Genomic DNA, 11521 nt, shown 5'->3' on the forward strand with positions numbered 1-11521 from the left:
TTCTTATTCAACTATAGCTTTTATTAACCTAGCTTAAAACAAATATTTAATTTATATATTGTTATAACGGTGAATAGTAAACCTGGTAATAAATGATAGAAATACAAAATATATTACTAAGTATCGTTGGAATTATTAAATAAAAGTTATATATTAACAAAATTAAATAACTTAAATTACATTTTGGAGAGACAACTATGAAATATTCAAATTATTGTGGTCATACTCTTGGTAAGAAAAAAGGGTTCTTCGATATTAATGAAAAATATATATTTTGATGAAACATTTTTTTATTTTTTTAAGAATAAATAATTATTAACATATCGATGTCAGTGGAATGGTATAGAAATTTAGCTGAGATCACGAGGTTTTCAATCAAACGCGGTTCCCTTATTCTGAATCCTTTAAAATTTCCTACTGTTAAATAAATAAGTTACATTGTATTACAGCTTAGGTATATGAAATATTATGATGTGAGCGATAATATAATATGATTATTTATTAAGCATAATATTCTAGAAAACATATTCAGAAACAGATGTGACGTGATTAAACCCTTTCCGCCAGGTAAACAGCTGCCGAACCCTTTCGTGCGCACAAGAACATGTTTTTATCGTATTATCTTTTGTTAGCGCCTATTATTTTAATCTACTTTACAACGCAATATGTCAAACGATAAATAATATATTTCATGAACAGAAACAGAAACTGATTTTAAATGAGTGTGACGTGACAATTTGTGCATTAGTTTTTTGGTCTCCAGTATTCACATAATCAATGCATTAAAGACATATGGTGTCTATTTCACGTATCACAAATAAATTTGTGTGATTTAATAATACTAGACTCAATTTGTTATTTCCGAGCTATTTCTAAATATTATTGTTCTATCACATCGACTATATATTCCATTTATTTTATGTAGATATAATTTATTTTAAAAAACCATCAAAGAAGCATTTGTATTATATTATAATTGTAAATATTAATATTGGTAAACTTGAAGTCTCTGATTTTTAATGTTTTGTAATAATGACGTGGACCAATCATCAGTTGATATTTAAACTCGACTATTATTGAATTACCAAAGATCACTAAAGCTAAAAATGTCATTTATCTTTTTAGATTAATTACTTTTAGAAAATTGATCACCTCACCCCACTCAGCCAGATTGCCTTTAAATCCATTATAATGTATATACTTGAGTCAGTAAAACTCATGTCGATTAATGAACTTTAACGTCATAGTAGTACTATTTGAATAATAATATCACTGTCATTTAATTACCGTTTGGACATTCATTCTGCAAAACTTTTAATACTGATTGGATCTTGTTGAATGTAGATATATAGGTAGTTATATATACTCATTACTCATACACTTAGATAAACTATAATAGATATATTAGACCAGATACAAATTATATTAAACATAATCATCTCATTATCATATTTTTATTGGTTAATATAAATCAATGTATAAAGTAAACAAAAATAAATGTTGTAAACATTAAATTTTTGACTTGAAGGCTTATAATATGTGATTAAAATTACATGACATAAAATCACATATTATTATTTTCAATTTTCAAATATTGTACTTAAAAACTTAATTTTTTCATTTTAAATAATAATAATAATATTATTATTTAAACTGAAAAAAATAATATTATTATTATTATTTGTATTATAACCTAATAATATCTAGTAAATAATTACGCCAATAATCTTCTTTTTAAGTTTTCCAATTATTTTAGAACTTTGGGTAAAAAGACAGTTTCAATTTAAATGTTAAAGTGTGATGATATATATTTTATAAAAAAATAAACTTATATAATTAAATATTAAAATACATAATTGAAAATTAAAACATAAGATAACTATTTTAAAAATGTTATAGATACCTAAAAAGTTACCACGTTTAAAGATTGGAGATTATATAGAAATTTCTTAACTTATTTTTATTATAAATTAAAAACATTCATAATAATAATAAAATTTATAAATACGTGATATTACATCTGACAGACAAATAATTATTAAGAAATAAAGTTTGACTAACTAAATTTCAATAACTAAAATTGTTGTTTCAAATAAATATAAAAATATAATATAACAACGAGGTATCGTAATATAATTTTCTTCATTATACGAATTCGTAAATATTATAAATACTAGGTGTTACTGGTTAATAAGTAATAATAAAACAATTATAATGTATATTATATTTAATGTGAATGAATAAAGAGTTCTACAGGTTTTTTTTTTATTGTTGTTCAATAAAAGTAGAATAACAAACAGTATAATTAATTACAACTTTTATAAGTTTACAATTGAACACATGTGTTATTTTAGAATAATGAACGAGTAGCCATTTGAAAAAAAAAAATGTAAATAATTGTAGTACTTGTCTGATTCATTAAAAAAAATATATTTTTCTGTCAAACCAATTTTTACTTAAAATTCACAACTCACAAGATAAATTTTTGAATGATATAATTTATATTATAATAAATTAATATTAATATCTCAGATGTAAAAATGTCCAACCACAGATAAATATCTAAAACTTCTTTTAATAAGTAAAATAATAGGTACTTATGATTAAATGTACAGCTATTATTTACATTATAATATACATAGTGGTTATGGTTGGATTATCATCAGTAGTAAATTTATAGTTAAAAAAAAATTCAACGATTTTCAAGAGTTCGAATTACTTAATTGTAAATAATTATACATTTGTTTGAAGTAGGTAGTAACAATTTTCAGATTTCTTATTGCTGCGTTACATCATGATACTCATTTATTAATTTAAATTATATACTCGTATATATAAGTATTTTTTTATTTCTAACTAAAACTAAAAACTTCTACCTTAGAAAATAAATCTAAAAAAAACCTAATATAAAACTAGTAAAATATTTGATTATAAAAATCGTCTATATTGACTTAGATCAATAACCTATACATTTTTTGTGTAGTTATTTGTGTTAGTGTGTGTGTGTGTTTTTTTTTTTTTTTAAATTTAAACATCTATTGAAATTCTTTTGAATTTTTCAATTGTTTTCCAGCAATGTGTATTTGTATAAAACTGTCAGTTACATATGTGTTTTCTTTGTCTTTACTCACGTCTACCACTCGCCAGTGCCACTCAACCAGAATTAATATAAATTGTTGATTGACTTGTATTTGAAACGGCGTAATTGAAACGAAAACAATTATTGTGCATTAACAAAATACATACATATAACAAAAGTAATAAAAAAATTATATTTTATGCAAATCCATAATAAACATTAAACATATACGCAATTTTAATGTGGTCACACACCACCTATGACCTATGTATAATGATAATATAATGTTACGTATGAACTATCACATTTTACTTTCATGATATTTATTAATCATATTGTAATTAGCGATTTATTTCGAGGCCGATTTGGATACGTTTATCATTTTATTTTATTGTAAAAATGTATTTAAATTATATAATTAGAGTTTTTTTTATTATTATTATTATTCTATGTTATACTTGAATAGCTAAATCATTAATCTCGTCGTTTATTACCTAAATCGTATGGTAATTGCTCAAATCTATCTACCGTAAGTCAATTCTCTCCGGGATTCATTTGAATAGCAGGTTGTAATTATGGCGATGGAAATGTTTTATGTAGAAGATTTGTTTCCGAAATAATACTTAGTGATTTATATACCTACAGCCACTGAAAACAAATCTGTAAACAAACAGCGAATACAAATAAAAACGTGTATAGCTGCTGGTACGCGTTCGCGTGATGAACGACGACAACAATGGTGCTAAAATCAGCGGAGTAATAAAATACCGAAACTCTCAAGTGGTTTTATTTTTCAATGTCATTATTGGCGTTTCTTCAATGAACGTCACAACAGTAATAATTGTATGCTTGAATGTATGCATTATACCGTGTATAATAAACATACGTAGTCCACGTACGTATAAATATTAATATATATAATGTTAAATTTCAGATGATATTTTGTAGACAAATAGTTCAAATATTAGTTCAATTGGAACGTGTATTAATTGTGCAAGTAAAAGGTTAAAAATGAATGTTATTTTAATTACAATTTTGATTGAAATGTCGAAATTATCAAAATTGTTGTGACATTTTTGATTTAAAAATATGAAATAATAAAACTATATTATAAATCGTCTTTTATAAATATATTATACATAATAATTATAATAGCAAAATAAAAAAAAAAACATAATTTACGAAATGAACAAAATTATTTTAATATCGAATAAACTGTGTTATTAATGGGTTTTTCTTTTCACATAATATATTTTAAACTTTGGTACATTATGCCACGCGCGTGAAGATCAAAAAAAACCAGCCTGCTATCCTACCGAGACTTATAAAAAGCTCCTTGACGTTGATTTGGCAAGTGACTGTAATCCTTCAGCCAAAATCTTTACCTTTTACCTCTAATCTGCTTAGATATTTTTTCAATATGTTTGTAACAATATGAGGGTAAAACATTTAAAATAAAATGCCAAAATTATTTATACCAAGTGTAGCTAAATTTTTACTTACATAGTTATATATGATTCTAAACCTTAATTTTGTGGCTCTATATAATATAATATGCTTCCAATATTTATTTTACATAAATTAAAAAATTATAATTTATATAGAGAGAAAGATGGGTGTTATTTGTAATTATATATATTTTTTTAAATAATTATGTAGTTACAACATTATAATTTATATTCTATTATAATATGTAATATTAAGAATCTAATTCATCAAACATTACTTTAATTTATTCTGATGTCTGAATAATCTATATTAAATCATATTTTAACCGATTTATTGATAAAAGAAAAAATTGTTTTTATTTCATGAAGTTAACGAATATGACAATTAATTGAATTTTCGAATGACTGCAAAATATATTTAATTTAATATGTATAGAAATTATTAACCATAGTAAAATTTAACGCAAATTCATTTTTGTAAAAGAATCTTATTTCATGCATATATTAAATTTAATAAGCTAAATGTACAAAAAAGTACGTTTTTTCTTATCGTGTTTTGTTCCTAAACTCTAACCGTACTAATATATTATGTAAACGTATATAGGTATATCTATCAATATTATAACTAAACTATGTCCATCATTTATGGTAAGGGTTGTAAATATTATCCCTTAATTATAGAACCCAACTTGGAGAACTCCCGCGTAAAATAATCTAAAATATTAATAAATAAATATTAAATTGCTATTTGTTGAGATAAATGGATGATAAACCATTGCACTCAAGAATACAAAAATTGTGACACGTTTAATCTAAAAGAGAAATACATTTATAATATAGGTAAGTACACTATTTATTATTATTATTTTTTTTTTCAAAAAATGAGACAAACGATATAACTATTTAACGATGTTTTATTGTCTACGTGTGTTTATTAAGAATGTATATATCGTTGTAAACCAATGTTACTCTGAATTTAAATAATATAATATTTGTCGTATTTGTATTTTTCAACTTCAGAACCATTTTTTTTTTTTTTATTATTATTTATGATATAGGTAAATAATACTATAATCATATTATACTAAAAAAGGTAACTTGCGACTTATACAGAGGAAATCACTTATAGGTCTTAAGCATAAAATATGGCTTAATTATTAAAATTCTACCTTATAATTGCGTTAATAGCTACATTTATATATTCGTACACAAACAAATTTTGAGCATTACGTGGTTAGATATTTTTCCATTGAGTAAAACTATTTTAAATTACTTTTGATTGCCGCGTCATTGCGTTATTATAATAACATTATTTCGTATTTTTGTCATTGTATACGGTAGGTACACAAAAGACTACGTAGCATCGCTAATTAAAATTTAAAATCTGCGAACACCACTCACGAGTATAAGAAGTAAGATACATATTTTATGTATACATATGAGACGGATAATCAGAAATATCAATATGGCTTCCGGCGCACTTGACATTTCGTTTATTCTCATTTACCTGTACCTACTCAGCGGATCAAGAAAAACCCCTGCATTCTCGTATAGATATTTCTTAAGAATAATATCAACATATTTTATCGGGTTAGAATAATATCTTTCTATAGATTCTATCTTTGAGCTTGGTTGTTTAACCTCCAATGAAATTAAAAGTGAAACTGTTAATAAAATTTAACTGTACGATCGACGTTACGGCGTTTATTTTCGTCTACAACTTACTATATATATTTTACGAGTAGTCATAAACATGTAAAAATGTATTAATTTATTTTTAGTTTCATTTCTGAAAAAATAATATATAGATATTTGCTAATCGAATTTCTTAACATTGAATATTGACGAATTTTTATTTATAATTTATTATGATTAGACATTTGTATACTAAAATCGCAAGGAAAAAAAATCAAAAACAGAAAATCTCTGAACGAATATTTTGTTATAATTAATAACCTTACATGTTGAAAATAAATCAATCTGAAGAGTAAGAAATAAAAGATGTTCACGTTTTTTTTTTCAGCAGTGTTTATCAATTACTTTAAAATCCACCAATATTTACCAAACCTTATCGTTGTGTGTATTTTAAACAAAAACTCGAATTTTTTGTAGAAAACACTTTAATTCAAACTTTTCTTTTAACATATTCTTCTCAAGCTCTTAAGATATTTCGTAACTCAAAGAACTTACAATTACTTTTTAAGTTAATATTTAATATTATAATAAAAAATTTAAATTTCCTAAATCCTCGAAAATAAGTTATTATAACGCAACAATAAAATTTAGAGCAGACATGACATAATGGTTTTTTTTAAGCTTTTTATTAAGAAAACAATATAAACTTTAATATATATTTCAGACTGGCTGAATTATATTGAACATAGGTAGATACTATTTTTTACTAATCATTTTAGTGTCTAGTTGTTATATCATAACATTTTTCATTATAATTTATTATTTCGTTAATTTAACTATTTAAGCACAGATTTAATATGGAACTTTACAAATTTAAAATTACAACCACAATTTTATATTGACATACTCAGTTATAAGAAAATACGAAATATAAACTTCTATATTATGTAAAAGTTTGATTTATTGTTTTTAATTAATATTTAACAATATATAGTTTTACTTATACATGCTGTACAAACTGTTATAGTATTATTAATGTAGTTTGATAGATTATTTTGTATTAGAAACGAAGCAATTAATTTAATCTCAAGATAAATGGTTCGCCACAACCAAAGTTTGGCTGCATTTCCGTCTTCTTAATGGCAAAACCAAAACATGCACTACCGTTCTTCGGTCAAAGTCAAGCGTATAGGTATAGTTGTGTTGGAAATGTTTTATTGACAGACGTAAAATTCAAACTAGCTAATAAAACACCTTATACAGATAATACTTTTTACGTTGTATCTACATATAGGTATATAAAATGAACTGTTATTAGTAGAACATGAATAGATATTATATAATATGTGCAGCTGTCGCCTACGAAATGTCTTATACTTTCCACCTTGCAGTCTTATTGAAAACCCTTTTCCCGAGTAATGGTCCAAATTTGTACGACAATGGTCGTCAGTATAATGTGCTGAGATAAAAATAAACCACATATATGTAGAAGTTAACTATATCATGTTTATACACTACCTTTAATTTACATATGTAAACATTGTATAAGCTATTATTTGTCGTGATGTTGTGTAATGTACGGTTTTTGAAACATATTTGTTTCAGGTAACTATCTATACAGTAAAGTGATTAATTTTACATAATAGTACGTAATTAATTATAATTTCAGGTATAAAGTTTGTGATTTTCAATAAGTGCCTATAAAGATAATAAAACAAAAAAAAATGTATTATAATATTTAAATTCCGATATTATAGTTAGTTAACACCTTGAGAACTTTATATTTTTTTCAGATCAGTCTTTGTAGACAAATTGTCGTGTAATTGAAATATAAGTATATTAATAATATACTATGTTAAATCATTATAATTTAAAAACAATAATCTGTTGTCGGTATGGATTAACATGGTATAGACACTATTTATTATAGCCAAATTATAGTAGTATATTTTATAAAAATATGCTGTAATCTTAAGCTATGTTATAGTTCCAAGTTAATTATTTTTTATCTAAATTATAGAATAACTCCGAAATGTTAAATGATTGTTACCAAAGATATATTTGTATATAATATATATAAAGCGGTAGTAGTGTTGTATCAACAAGGTGTGGATAACTACAGCGTTGTTTTTTTTAGAAATTTAGAATCATACTCATTTTTTTTTTTCACACAGCTATGTACACATTAGTTTAGATAAGTTTGTATAATACGAATCTTTAGTAGATAATATTTTATTACTTAGCCTATTATAAGTATAAATAATTAATAATTAGTAAAAATTAATTTCAAAATTGTTTTGTTGTTACATATTACCAGTTTTAGTCCTTATATAACGTGTAGTGTAGTAGTGTATCTAAAACATACACTGTGGTAGCTGGTAACGAAAGTATCTATTCTTGTTATTATTAATGTCGATGTATCATATATTTGTTGCAATTATGTATTGTAAGATTATATGGTTATTCGGAGCGCATTACACTATATATTTTTATGGACACACTTGAATCATAATAATACCAAAATATCTAGTAACCTCTCTGAACCAAATAATGCAATAATACTATATATTTAGGACACATTTACACATTTAGAAATTTAAGCTTATAAATAAACCATCGATAATCGACAATAATATACATACAATTAATAAGTTATATGTTATTTTTTTGATAAATAACTTTAACAACGCGTTATGTGATTTTTTTACCAACGTTTTTCCTACAATTTTTCAAACCTATCGAATATTAATTACAATAAAATAATATATGTTCTAACTGCGATTATACAAATTAGTAATTTTTTTTTAAACATTAATTAAAATAAAATATTAACAATTATATATTTTTAATATTTTTTGAAGTAATAAATGTACGCATACTATTTTGAAAAAATAATATAATACATCGTATTTTGAATACATTAACTACTGATCAATATAAACTTTACCTATTATCTATTATAATATCTAAAAACATATAGATCTTTTATCTCAGCCTACGCTTTATTAAGTGCACGTGTAAGGTTTACGACTCTTCAACATATTTCAATGCCTGTTTGCTTACACAATTTTCAGTAGATATACATATGGGTAGGTAACTACTCAAAAATTAATTTCCACCTACTTGAACTCGACGTCGCGACAAGTTCATTAATGTTGCAATTCTGCAGCAAGAAAATTATTCTGTATCATATATACCATAAGTACAACAGCTATCCTTTTATATTTTAACGAAATACCTTCTACATATAACAATAATACATAAATACATTGAGCTCTAATTTGTGTTACATACTAATATCTTGAAAGTTGAATTAATCGAAACATTCAAAACGATGAGTGTTTGTTCTACACTTACAGCATTATTGTGTTATCGTCAGTCATTTGTTTACATTCTGATGAAATCGTTATACCTACATGACTATGTTCTACTGTATCTACTATCAACAGCTTAGATTTGTACGACAACATCGATGACAATCAATAATATAATGAAGACGACACAAAATATTTTCATATATTTTCATAAATATTTTAATATTCAAGCGCTTAGTGTGAAAAATCAATATCGCCAATCGAGGTTCTTAAGTAATAAGTTCATATATTATAATAGAGTATTTAGATGATAGATAATACTGGTATAGATGAGTAATGTGTAAACTGTATATATATATACATAATTTGTTTAGACTACTACAAAATTTAATTTAATTAAATTACATATATTTTTAAGAATATATTTAAAAGTAAAATCAGTGACGTATAAATAATATTGAGTAACCTATTATTAGTCACACTTATGTATAAGTAATATTATTTTCAGTAATACTCATTATTCAAAAATCTATATATTTACGATTTTGAAAAAAAAACATAAACATTTTTTTTAATTTTTCCTATTCTATTTCAGAATATGAAATTAAAAATGTATATTGTCACTTAAAAAAGTAAAGCATTAAAAAAAAACAATAATGATAATATATATATATAAATTTTTTTTTAAATTGTTTTATTTCGACTGGAAATTACGAAAAAAATTTTTTTTTTCAAAAAGGTTTATAGATTTTAAAATAATAACTGTTGTTTAATAAAATAATTGCTCTGTATAATAATGTAATAGTAATAGTAATAGTTACTCAGTTGTCTACTAAAAACCGTAAGTTAGAACTGAAACAGTATAATAAATGTTTAATATGTCTTAGGAATTAGGATAGAGACGTGTTTGGCAGGAAACTTTTGCATAAGGGTGTGGCACAGTTAGCATACCGAAGTAGACCTGGTGTGGGTGAGAGACTAGTATTGCTTGACCGTCGTAGATGAAAAATTACTGTGCAGTACGGTTCTAATTCTTGTACTGAATAGAGTATAGTAATAGTTTTATAAACGAGCTACTGAACAAAAAATATGCCTCTTAGTATAGAACTGAATAGGTGTATAAAAAGTGAATTATTTTAAAGTAGAGTATTTATAATGTTATTGAAATAAAGAGGCACATCAACCAGTTAAGATATCTATTATATTATATTGTAACTTTAATTGCAAATAATTACAATAATAAATATTTTAACTAGTTGTTCCCGTTCATTGTGTAGCCCGTTAAAAAGACACCTAATATGATTTAAACTTTATTCTATTCGTTGTATTTAATATCCAGTATAATGATGGTCAAACATTTAAAAAAAATGTACTTATATTTATTTAGAGTGATTCAAAATTGTGTATACTTTCCATCTGACAGTCGGACACGAATAATTAATAATTCTGTAATATTTTTTTTATTAATTATACGCATCGCATACACGTCTTATAAATTATAATAATCATATACAGCCAGATCATTAGTATAATGTATAGTGTACATTATAATCACTGTATACTGCGCGATCGGCGGTGTTTGTTCAAAGATATATAATTTTTTGAGTACACGACACACGTCATCCACCCGCGAAGTACCATAAAGAACGGCTTACAGATTTGACTGGATTTAACCGATGGTGATTCCAAGACGTGTTGTACATCGGTCACCGCTGTATTTATAATTCTTGTCAGTTGGCAAACTTTTATTATTTTATTTTGACATCGCAACAACACGATGACCGATGACGATAATACAATTAATAATAATAATGACTTATTACGAGTATATCCATGGCAAACATCACCGCGTCACAGCGCAGCGTCCTGCGACCCGTCAATATCAGTTTGCACCTTCGCGTAGCAGCATACGTTACCGTTCAGAACCCGACAAAAAGTATCGTATAATCCTACCTACATCGCTATCGTCACTCGTATCGTTATCGTCACTCGCATCACATCGCATTCTATCGTAATTCGTAACAACCGCCGTCATCGTCGTCGTC

The 11521-nt window shown here is 24.9% G+C and overlaps 1 protein-coding gene across 3 annotated transcripts in view; it reads right to left on the reverse strand.

Annotated features, from left to right (window-relative positions):
• The window catches only part of LOC113552309 (tachykinin-like peptides receptor 99D), a 208499-nt gene that overhangs the window by 99265 nt on the left and 97713 nt on the right, over nt 1–11521 (reverse strand). The gene's annotated exons all lie outside the window — the stretch shown is intronic.

Source organism: Rhopalosiphum maidis, chromosome 2, assembly GCF_003676215.2.
Source record: "Rhopalosiphum maidis isolate BTI-1 chromosome 2, ASM367621v3, whole genome shotgun sequence".
Lineage (NCBI taxonomy): Eukaryota > Metazoa > Arthropoda > Insecta > Hemiptera > Aphididae > Rhopalosiphum > Rhopalosiphum maidis.